Source organism: Athene cunicularia (genome assembly GCF_003259725.1).
Source record: "Athene cunicularia isolate RWA chromosome 19 unlocalized genomic scaffold, athCun1 chr19_part1, whole genome shotgun sequence".
NCBI lineage: Eukaryota > Metazoa > Chordata > Aves > Strigiformes > Strigidae > Athene > Athene cunicularia.
The window spans coordinates 5,786,067-5,796,551 of NW_020799124.1; positions in this window are offsets into that span (position 1 = coordinate 5,786,067).

Sequence of the window (10,485 nt, forward strand, 5' to 3'; positions counted from 1 at the left end):
CAAGTTTTCCTCCTTCATCCTGCTCAGCAAAGTCTGGGAAAAAACTTTGTGATAAAATTGTGCCTTAATTAGTCAAATAAGTCATAAATATAGCTTATCCCAAAATCCTTAACATTCCAGCCTCATGCAGTCTGTGTGCAGTTAGTCTACTAATGAGAAAATATATCTACTAAAGCCCCACTTACCATTAAAAATCCTATCCAATATTTTCCTAATACAATTTATCAATTTAAACACATTGCACAATGTAATATTCTGCAGCATTCCATTAAAATGATAAATAGCTATGGCAAAAACAAGGGATTAAACATACTGTAATGTAATCTAACAGTATTTAAACGTAAATAAAAACTTAAACTTGGACAGGGAAGTATACCGTATTTGAGAGCAAAAAGAGCGCAAGTTCAGTTACCGCTCTCTGAATCGGAGTATTAATAGGACAGGGGAAGCAGGGCAATGAGAAATGACAGTCAACTTCAGAGGATATAAAATTTCCATTAGGCTTTGTTATAAGATTACATCAAAGCAGTTCATATGTTTTAATCTGGGGAAAGAGAAAGCAGCTACTTGGGGTCTGTGCCTGGGGGCTGCCTCTGTGTACTGAACCAGACAGTTTGCATAATGAACAATTTTTATTCAATCAGGATTTCAGCACAGATAGCTTCCACTCAATGGGCTCTAGCACAAATGGGGTTGGAAATTGATGCTATTCTTCAAGCTCCACCTGCTGGCTCCGGAAGAAGTGCCGGTGGCTTTCTGAAGGGCCAGTTTTTGGAGGGACACCAAGCTGAAATCCCTGCGTGGGGGTACAAATCCATGCCCACGTTCTGCACTTTGCTCCTTTCTGAGTTTAAAAAACCCATAACCCTCCACCCCTAAAAAAAACACCCCCTCCAAAATCCCCAAACTCTAAACGCACGTTTTTCTTGGGTTGCACCAATCATTTGGCTGAGTTAAGTTTGCTTAGGCAGGTCTTGAGCAGCAATAGTGCTCCTAGAGCAAAGGTGCACGAGCTGCCAAAATCCGCCCGTTTGAACCCACCTGATTACCGAGGGAGCTGTCTGTGCTCAGAGTGCAGCCAAAAGGGCAAAGCAGCCAGGGAAATCGTTCCATTTAGCGTGCGCCTTCTGCACAATAATTACTTATTTAAATTTTACTCTGCTGGTTGAGCCATTAGAAAATGCACTATAAACAAAGGTGATTTTATGCAGACAATAGCTGAGCCAGTAATTTTTAAAGACAGGCGCACGATGACTTATCTCCCAGGATGAACAGCTCTTATGAGATAGCTGAAACAAGGTTTATAGCCTAAACCCTATTTTCAAGGGTTATTCCAGTGGCTGCACTGCTGGATCACCTTCAGCTTTAGCAACAACATGGAGCTCGCTTGCCCCGCTGATGCAAACCAGGGTCACTAACAGCTTTATGGAGAGGAAGAGCCCAGGCAACACTTAGCTGCACAGAACTGTTTGCTAAATCCTAGGATGATCATTTAAGGCTTTCAAATATCCACCCGGTAATTCAGAGTTAATTATCACGGCGTATTAGAGACGTTTCTGCCAGCACCTCTGGATTCTGCCTATTGATTAGGCACTGCGGCTGCTCTCCGGCTCTTGGAGAAACTGTTGCAGTGAATTTAGCTTCCTGCCTGAATTGGGTAGGCTTTGCTACTGACTGGCACCAAATCCCTTCTTCCTATTTCCAGAAGAAAAATAGCTACATTTTAATCTAGACCTTCCAAAGCTCCTGCCATGCCTGTGACGCCCTGAATGCAGAATTATGGCTTTCCCTGGTTTTCGCTCATTTATCTGGAAGCCTGTAGATTGTTGTATCTCACCCCCAGTACTTTGTGGCTCAATCCAGAAATATTCTTTTATCAATTCTTCTGACAGCGATCCAACAAGAAGGGTGTGTTGGAAGATGATGCTAATCCAGAGAGACTATTCTTCAGTTGGAGCATTCATGAAGTCTAATGGACTATTGGCAGAAAGGGACTTCTGTAGTGCAATTAAAACTTGCTTCTGCGAGCTACAAAATACTGCAACTAAAAGTTAACTGTGCCAAGCAGGGGAGGTGGATTAGCTCAAGGAACATAAATTGGTGAGAGAAGCCACTTCCTTCTTCCCCCCCAAGCCTCATGCATTAAGCAAAGCCGAAATAATGAATATGCATTGCAAGGTGTTTGCTACAAGCCTACTTATAAAGTTCACAGCCAGGAACTCCTGGAAGGGGGATTTATGGGTGCAGTCACACACAGCTGGCACGCTGTGCTCTGCAAGCTTCAGCTGGGATGAATGCGCCCCCTCTAAGCACTTAGCACCCACCACAATAAACTAAGGTGCATAAGCAGAGGCTAAAGTTTATTTTCAGGAGCAGCCCTTGGGGGGAATGCTAAATCACCCACCCTAGATTGGGCAAATTCAATGAGAAGTCTGAGCTGGGAGCGGGGATGCGGCGCATCTCCTGCCACGAGATGCCAAATGTCCTCGAACTGCTCAAGGAATAGGGGAGGCAACGCATGGGAATAGGCTGCTGCTTGGGGACTGGACCCATCATTAACACCAGATGACCTCTCATTAGTCATAGGAAATGACACTAACAGGCATCAGTAAAACACTGTGATCCTTCCCCAGTTTTGTTAACTGGGGGAAAAAAAAAAAACAAACAACAGAAACTAAGTTTTAAACTTTGAAAAAGAAATTAATATTCATTACTTTACCTTTTTGTTATTTGTTTCCAAACATGGTAATTAAAATTCTAATCAAAATACAGTTCTTCTTCTTCTTAAAAAAAAAAAAAAAGTTACTATTTTTCCTCAATCTTGCTTAGTAACAAGCATGTTCTCTCCACAATCCAATACAAGACTAAGTATAATGAGAGCAAGTCAAGCAAAGCTTTCTACAAGGTGAAGGCAGCTCCTGGAGCTTTAGCATCAGCAAGAGCTGCAGTGATACAGGCTTCCTCCTGAAAAGGCCGGCTTACGGACTGATGCTAAAGGCCATGTCCACTGATGGGTGGTGTATTAATGCTGTTCCTTTCTTCAAACCCTGTAAGTCTGTATTGCTTCATGGGAGAGGTTTGAAAATTAAGATTTTTTTTTTTTGGTGTCTTATTAATCTTTTTGCAGAAGCTGTACATTTGGAGACAGCACAGAAAATAGGTTAAGGCTCACAATAAGCTGAATGAGTTAAATCAGAACCAGGCAAGTATGCTGACAGCCAGTTACTGAGACTCTTAAGCTCACGGGCCAAGGTATGCGTACGAAGGAAACTGCACTATCAAGTCAGATAAAATGAGTACGTTGGTTTTGACTAGTCTATAAGGAAGGGTCAAGTATTGGCTTGCTGGTGGGACCTATTGCCAACATGAAATGACTGGCTGAAGCAAAGGAGGACTGACATTACTTCTCCAAATTATAAATTCTGCTCCCCAATCTATCTGAATGGATTAACCTCAAAACATGAGATCCGGAATTTAAAGATTCAGAATTCAGAAGCTATTATGAGTCAAGAGCAGGAATTAGCATTTGAGTTATAAATATGCTCTAACAAACTGACAGGAGTCGGCTTGCTGTTCCTTCCCTTTTTGAAGATGGTGGCATCAGGCTCGCAATATTTAGAGATATAAACCTAGAAGTGATTTTTCACATCCCAGCTGGATGTTAACAACACGCCTTGTTGGAAGAACACCGCTCCTCATCTTCTAACCGGTGCTACCGTGCGTTAAGCCGTTATGGTAAGGGAGGGTCTTTGTTCTCAGCACAGGGGATGGGGTTTGTCCAAAGAAAAAACACTTTCCTGGGACATGAGGCTGTGGCATGCCACCGTGAGCTCCTACAGGTCCTCACCTGTCCAAAAGACAAGCGAGAGAGAGGCAGACACAAGCACACCCTGAATAAACAGGAGCCACTAATATCAGAGAAAGTCTCCAGGCAGTAAGTAATGAAGGTACTAAATAACTGTACCCACTATTTGGATTTTCTGCCAAACATTAGCCAATTTAAAAGGCAGCAAGAGGCCTTTTTACACAGAGAGAATTTCTTTGAGCGCCGACTTAAAAGCTGAAGTTTGGCAGGGAAGTGTCTGAGAAGGATGGGGGAGAGGTAAAAGCCAATTTTACCTGGTAATCTGCTACACTATTTGTGTCCTACCCAGACCACACTTCATGCATTAAGAATACACTGCAGCTCTCCTCTGCGCTGGGGTAGCGGAGAAGCTAATGGTTTCTATTACAGGCGTGTGCGGAGGGTGGCTGTGGCATGCACATCTGTCTGCAAAATAGATGTTAGCTTTGGAAACTGCCTAAACACCTTCGTTCCCCAGCAAACGGGGATGGCAGCAGAGATTTTCGGGCTCCCTCCCGGCGTGACAGGCAGGTGATTGACAGGGCTCGGAGCTGAAAGCCTGCACGTGCTCCCACTGTAAATAGTAATGCTTAAAAGCAGCAGCCCTAACAGACTATTTCACAGACTCAAACCCAGTTACTCTAATGAGGATTTCCACACATACACACGCACACACACAAGTCTACACATCCTCAGTGCAAGGGGAAAAAAAAAAAAACACAAAACAACAAACAGCAAAATAAACAGCTGGTGAAGTGAAATATGAGGTTAGAGCCCTCTCTGATTCAAGAGAAGATTATTAAAACAGCTATAAAGATGGTGTTGGCATCTCTTGAAATGAGTTTGTTACATTCAGAAGAGGCAGTTACACATGACAAACCATTTTCTGTTTAATTAGAGGGCTCTGTGTGGAACACTTCCAGGCGGAGGAGGGGAGCAGATTGCCACCCAGCATCTCAATTATGGGACAGTGCCTTAACGATTCAACATGCAAATGTTTTTAACTGACCGCAGAGAGTGAGGGGAAGGGGAAAAAAAAAAAGAAAAGAAAAAAAATAAAAGAGGCTTTGTTTGTTCAGCAGGGTTAAGGAATAAGGGCTTTCTGCTAACCTTCAGCAAAGTTTGGCTTTCTTGCAACACCTATTATTGCTTAAGGTTTATTTCTGGCCAAAGACTGGCTTCTACTTGCTGGCTGAAAAAAACTTCCATAGGGAAAGCCATGACAGAGATACTTGGTTGTCCAGTCCTGGTTAAAAGCTTTCAATTCTCCAACCAATTCTTCCAAGGTAAAATAATATGTGGTTCACGAATAGAGAAGGACCCTGGTATTCACACCAAAGCTCTGAAAGTAAGCAAGCACAGAAAGGAAATTCTAGCTAATACAAGTTAAATATAGGTTATGTTAGCTGCATTTTACAAGCACTAAGAATGTTATTGGAGAAAGCTGTCATTTTTAATGACAGCACAAGCTCCAATTACCAGATAGCTGATACACTTGGGATTTGGAAGTTTTTTTTAAATCACTTGAAATCTAAAAAAACCTTCATTATCAGCTTCTGAGTTCGATGTAAATAACTTCACCTGGTGCTAAGAAGTTTAACATTTCACAGGGCACACGAACAACTTAAAGCCATTTATAAATGTAGCTTTAGCTTCCTGGCAATTTAAACACAGTTTATGGCAACTTAAGCAGCAGCAAAGAACACAAGGCTGGGCTGTGAGCAGAACCAGCCGGGGAAGACGAGCAAGGCTAAGGGAGATGTGGTGAGCTACCACGCCGAGGTCAGCCAAAACGATGGGGATGCAGCAACACCAAACCCTGGGATAAGGCAGGAACACACACCAGGCTGCAGATCATCTGTTAGTTCAGGGAGAAGGCTAAATCTTGCTGCTAGGCTTACGAAAGGCCCCTTCAGCTTAGAACAAAATCACGTTATCACCTTGAGCCTAAAGCAGAGCGCAGGCTCCCCAAGCATACCCAGGGGCTGCTTTAAAAACACAAATGCAGCGACACTGATGGGAAATCCTCTGCCTGATGGTACCCTCCCAGGTCTGTCAAGACGTCCCTTAAATTTCCTGTGTTTTTGTCGCTTGCCAAGGTTAGCAAAGCCAAAAGTGAGTCAAAAAAGTCTGCAAGCTTGCTTAGAAAAAGCAGAAAGCTGCTTGGAAAAGTCTGGTTTCCCAGCTGCAAGAAGCAGCGCCACGCACACGGACGCTCCAGCTCCAAAATCTAATGCAAGAGGTAGCAAAGCTTAAATGCTGAAAATTTTAGTTCCCCACAGATAATATGAAAGCCTTACAGTCAGCAAGAACAGCAGCCTTCTAGCTTGTGGCAAGCAGAAAGTGGGATTGAATCATTACTTGAAGAAGAACGTGTTTCAATGTCTATAAATAAAAACCTGCGAGGCACATTGCCAAAGAAGCTCAAGTCAATATAGCTTTTCTATATGCGCTGTCAAACTTTACTTTTAGACAGTATATTAATTACATAGTCAATAATTGTGGGTTTCATTAGTGTATTAAATACCTCAATCAATAATATTTATCCTTCTCAGAGACAGTCTTCACCAAAAAAAAAAGGGAGGAGTATTTTTTGATCCTGCAGTTCAAAAAGTCAGTGCAGCATACCAGCAAGGCTTTAATGGAAAACATAAAACACTAGAAACAGACAAAAATCAGATTATTACTCTTATTTTTCAGCCTTTTGTACAATAAGCCATGAGGGAATTCCAAGAGCTAAACTGATGGCAAAAAAAATTAGATTTCTTTCTCTTAATTGCTCAATGGTGATGTCAGAGTGGACATGACAAATGTTCACATCTTTTATTTCTACATCAGATAAACCAGCAAACCAGCTCTGCTCAGCCAACTTCCCGAGGATAAACTCTCAGAGCAAAGAACCCATTTCTGGTGCATCCCCCCATGGTTGTCTGCTGCAGTGCAGCTTTCGAGGTGCCTTTATCATAACCCGGATCGTCCCTGGAAAATACATCCCTGTGAGAAGTAACAGACTCATGTGGGACCTTCACTGAGCTCAGCCAGGCTGAGCCCAAAGAAGATCACGTCACGCAACAGAAAAGGAGCCCAGAAGGATTTTTTTTTTAATTTAACATCTCCCTTTAAAGGGCAAAAGGTTTGGGACAAATTAAAAAAATGCCTTTGGAAGCATCCAGTTTATTTTAAATAACTTGCAAGAACAGTTACATACAAGGGTGGAAAAAGAAGAAGTACTACAAGCAGCCTAGAAACACTCCCAAAGGCATGCTTTTGGCATGGCAGAGAGGCTGAATTTAACAACAAATCAATGCACTATAAACAGGAAAAAACTAAAAACAAACAACACCCCACCCCTCCAAACACAGACACCTAAGTATTCAAATAAAATACGCAGAAGAATTTGTAACAGTCCTCATGAAAAATTCCATATGGCAATTCAAGCCACTTTTTTTTTTTTTTTTTAAATTTATTTTAAATATACATATGAATGAAATGTAAAAATGTAAACATGAAAAACAGACTAAAAAACTGAGAGAAGGTCTGTGGGCCTCCTGCATCCTCACAAATAATATATTAAAGAGAATTTCCACTCCCTGTAATAAGATTACTGATATTTACTGCACTACTTCAATATTTATAATGCATACTATGCTGCAGACCACTCTCTTCCCCAAACAGAGGCTTTGGAAGTAGCTAGCCTGCTCCATTTCAAGTTTTCATGAGCCTTTTATATAAAAGTGATAGGAAATTTCTTTCTTTCCCATCCGAGCCACCTAAGCAGCCTTACAATTGCCTGAGAGGCAACTCCTCCAGCCAGTGAGGCCGGCCACAGTGAGGAAGAAGCCCTGTGGGGTGGCTGCTCATCTCTGAAGTGGCTACTTCGAGGGCTAGAAGAAGGTAAACGGAAAGATGACAAAAGAGGACACGGAAGGAAAGTACATCTTCCTCCCCCCCTCAAGATGTTATGCTGTATCCTGGACAGCAAATGCAAATATCACCGAGAATTAAGAATCAAAACATCAGACTCATCAACTTCCACTCTCACACCCGTTGCACTAAAAGGACAATCCCATCGTGCTGGAACACGGAAGCCCACACACACACACTCATCCAAGCTGCCAAGCGTAGCATACACAGCGTAAAGCCACCAGCTACCAAACACACGCAGAGCAATCGCTTCTGATCCGTGCAAAACCACCATTTATTTTTTTACAACAGCTCTTAGAATATATTACTGCTCAAAGCTTTATTTTGGGGAAAGAAAAAAAAAAAACCAAACAAAACAAAACACCAACCCAAACCACCTGATGCATCTTAAAAACCAGATCTGACTCAAATGGAATCTCCCCTCAGAGACTCGTAAGGGTCACTAACAATTAATTTAAAATTCATGTACAGTGAAAACATAGTTAAATCCTAACAGTGGGAATTAACACAAACAGCAAACTACCGGAACGCAGCATGTCAAAGCACACTCCAGATCTTCCCTCGGCCACGCAGAACTTGATGTTCTCATGTAATTGCCCTCGCACGTGCCTGTTTGAAACCAGCAGCCTCCCCATTTAATCTTTGCTTTGCACACTTATTTTAAAGCAAAACATTAGCAACCATAAGAATCTTCATCTCAGAGATCCAGTTACAAAGCGTTGCAGCATCCTTTCAATTGAACAAATACATATTCAGCCCGGATAACTGTTGAAGCCATCCAGCAATAACCTGGACACTAGCAGGGTGAGAATTATGATGAAGGAAAGAAAGACACAGGCTCGTTTGCCAGCGATTCCAATTAGCATTGTGAGTCCACTCACTTCTCCTTAATTAGCACAGTGAAAGGAGCCCAAAGCCTTCTCAAGGGCCCCGTTTTCCCTGGCCCATGCCAGTGGCTGCAGTGATCTACCAGGGTTTGGATGGCTGTGGCCACCTGGCAACGAGCAGGAGAATGGTGACACCTCCACAGCCTCCTTGCCCTTGCTCCTCAGCTAGACGGCTGCTTCAAAACCTTGCTTTCTTCCGATTGACAAACTACTTATTAACCAATTGTCTTCAACAGTTCTGGCCTACGATCAGGGGAAAGAAGCAAGATATATAGATATATGCATATATATTTTATGTAAGTGGAAAATCATATCCCCTTGTCAGGGCTCACTTTGCTAAATTAGCTCTTCTGGGCCCCTCCTAAAAAAGATCTTCATTCTCCTACTCAGCGGTGTAGTCCTCCTCTGTACTCGCCCCAGCTAAGATTCTTTTTTGCCTCTATACGTAGCAGACCAGAACAGTACATAGCATTCGAGATGAGATCTCACAGCAGAGGCTTACATAATCCGATGGTACTTGTATAGCTATACTAGAAATACCTTGCCTTACATAGCTTGATGTTTTTATCATATACTAGCTGATTAAAGCATGATTAAAACCCTCCAACTCTTCAGTCACTAATGAGCATCCACTTTATAGCAGAGGTATTTTTTTTATTAGTCCTCAAATAAATGACTTGTCACACAAACTGTTTTAAGTTGATTTTCTGTTCCAGTTCTCAAGGTCATTTGGCTGATCCCGTAAAATACCTTAATACTCTCAAGTATTGATAACTCCCATCTCTAGTGCTCTGGCTGATGGCGCAGCAAACCCAGCCATCCGGAGGCACAGCGATTCCTTCTGGGAGAAGGAGCTGCCCCAGCAGAGGCAGGTGTGCAACATCATGTCGTAAAGCTGCAACACCAGCAAATACGTGCTCATGCAAACTCCCACAAAAACATCTGAGGGTGTATGGGCCTGAGAACTGGAAAGAGCCTCAAGGAATGTTCTGCATTATCACTTCTTACCAGTCCCCTCAAACTGGGAAGGAGGGATGGGAAGGGAGAAGCAGAACTTCAAGACTGGTTAGAAGAGTGGAAAGAGATTATCACCACTAACCTACCCTCTGTCAATCCAGAACAGTGCTGAAGACTAATTTTCTAGTCAACACTTTATAAGCAAGGTCAGAGGGAACAAATACTTCAATAAAGAATGCAAGACAGCAGCAGAACCACCCCGTTATGATCCACAGAATCCAAAAACAGAGGAAGGGGTTGTTTATGCAATTAACGGGCCCAGAATAATGTCTTTCATGTCCATCAATGGAAATGACATTTACAGTTCTTAAACATAAAGACTTATGATGACAAACAGGAAATCATGGGAAATAAAGGGCACCAACTGAATACATGAAGCAGCAGTGCTCTACGGAGCAAACTAAATAGATAAATTTCAGTTTTGCTACCAGAAGACCACTGCAGTTTTGCCTGGATGCTTGGAGCTGTGCAGCACATGCCAAGCTGTGAGCTGCAGCCAGGGAACACATAATTAATGTGATTAGGAGCACACAGAGCTAGCATGCTCTGCTGACTGAAAAGCCCAGTAGCATAATTACTGTTTTCTGTACTAGCTCTATGTCTGAACAAATCTCAAAGCCTGGTTAGTTTTAGACTGCTGTGTAAACGTCAATAAAAATCCCAGAAGTGCCAGCTCATCAGCATTCTCAGGCACAGAAATGGTGAAAATATCACTGCATTTCCATGCTGTTAACATCAGGCAAAGAAGTCTCCATTCTTCAGTCTAACCTTAGAGTTTGTAATAAGGTAACATCTCCCCCAAGTGAATGCTTA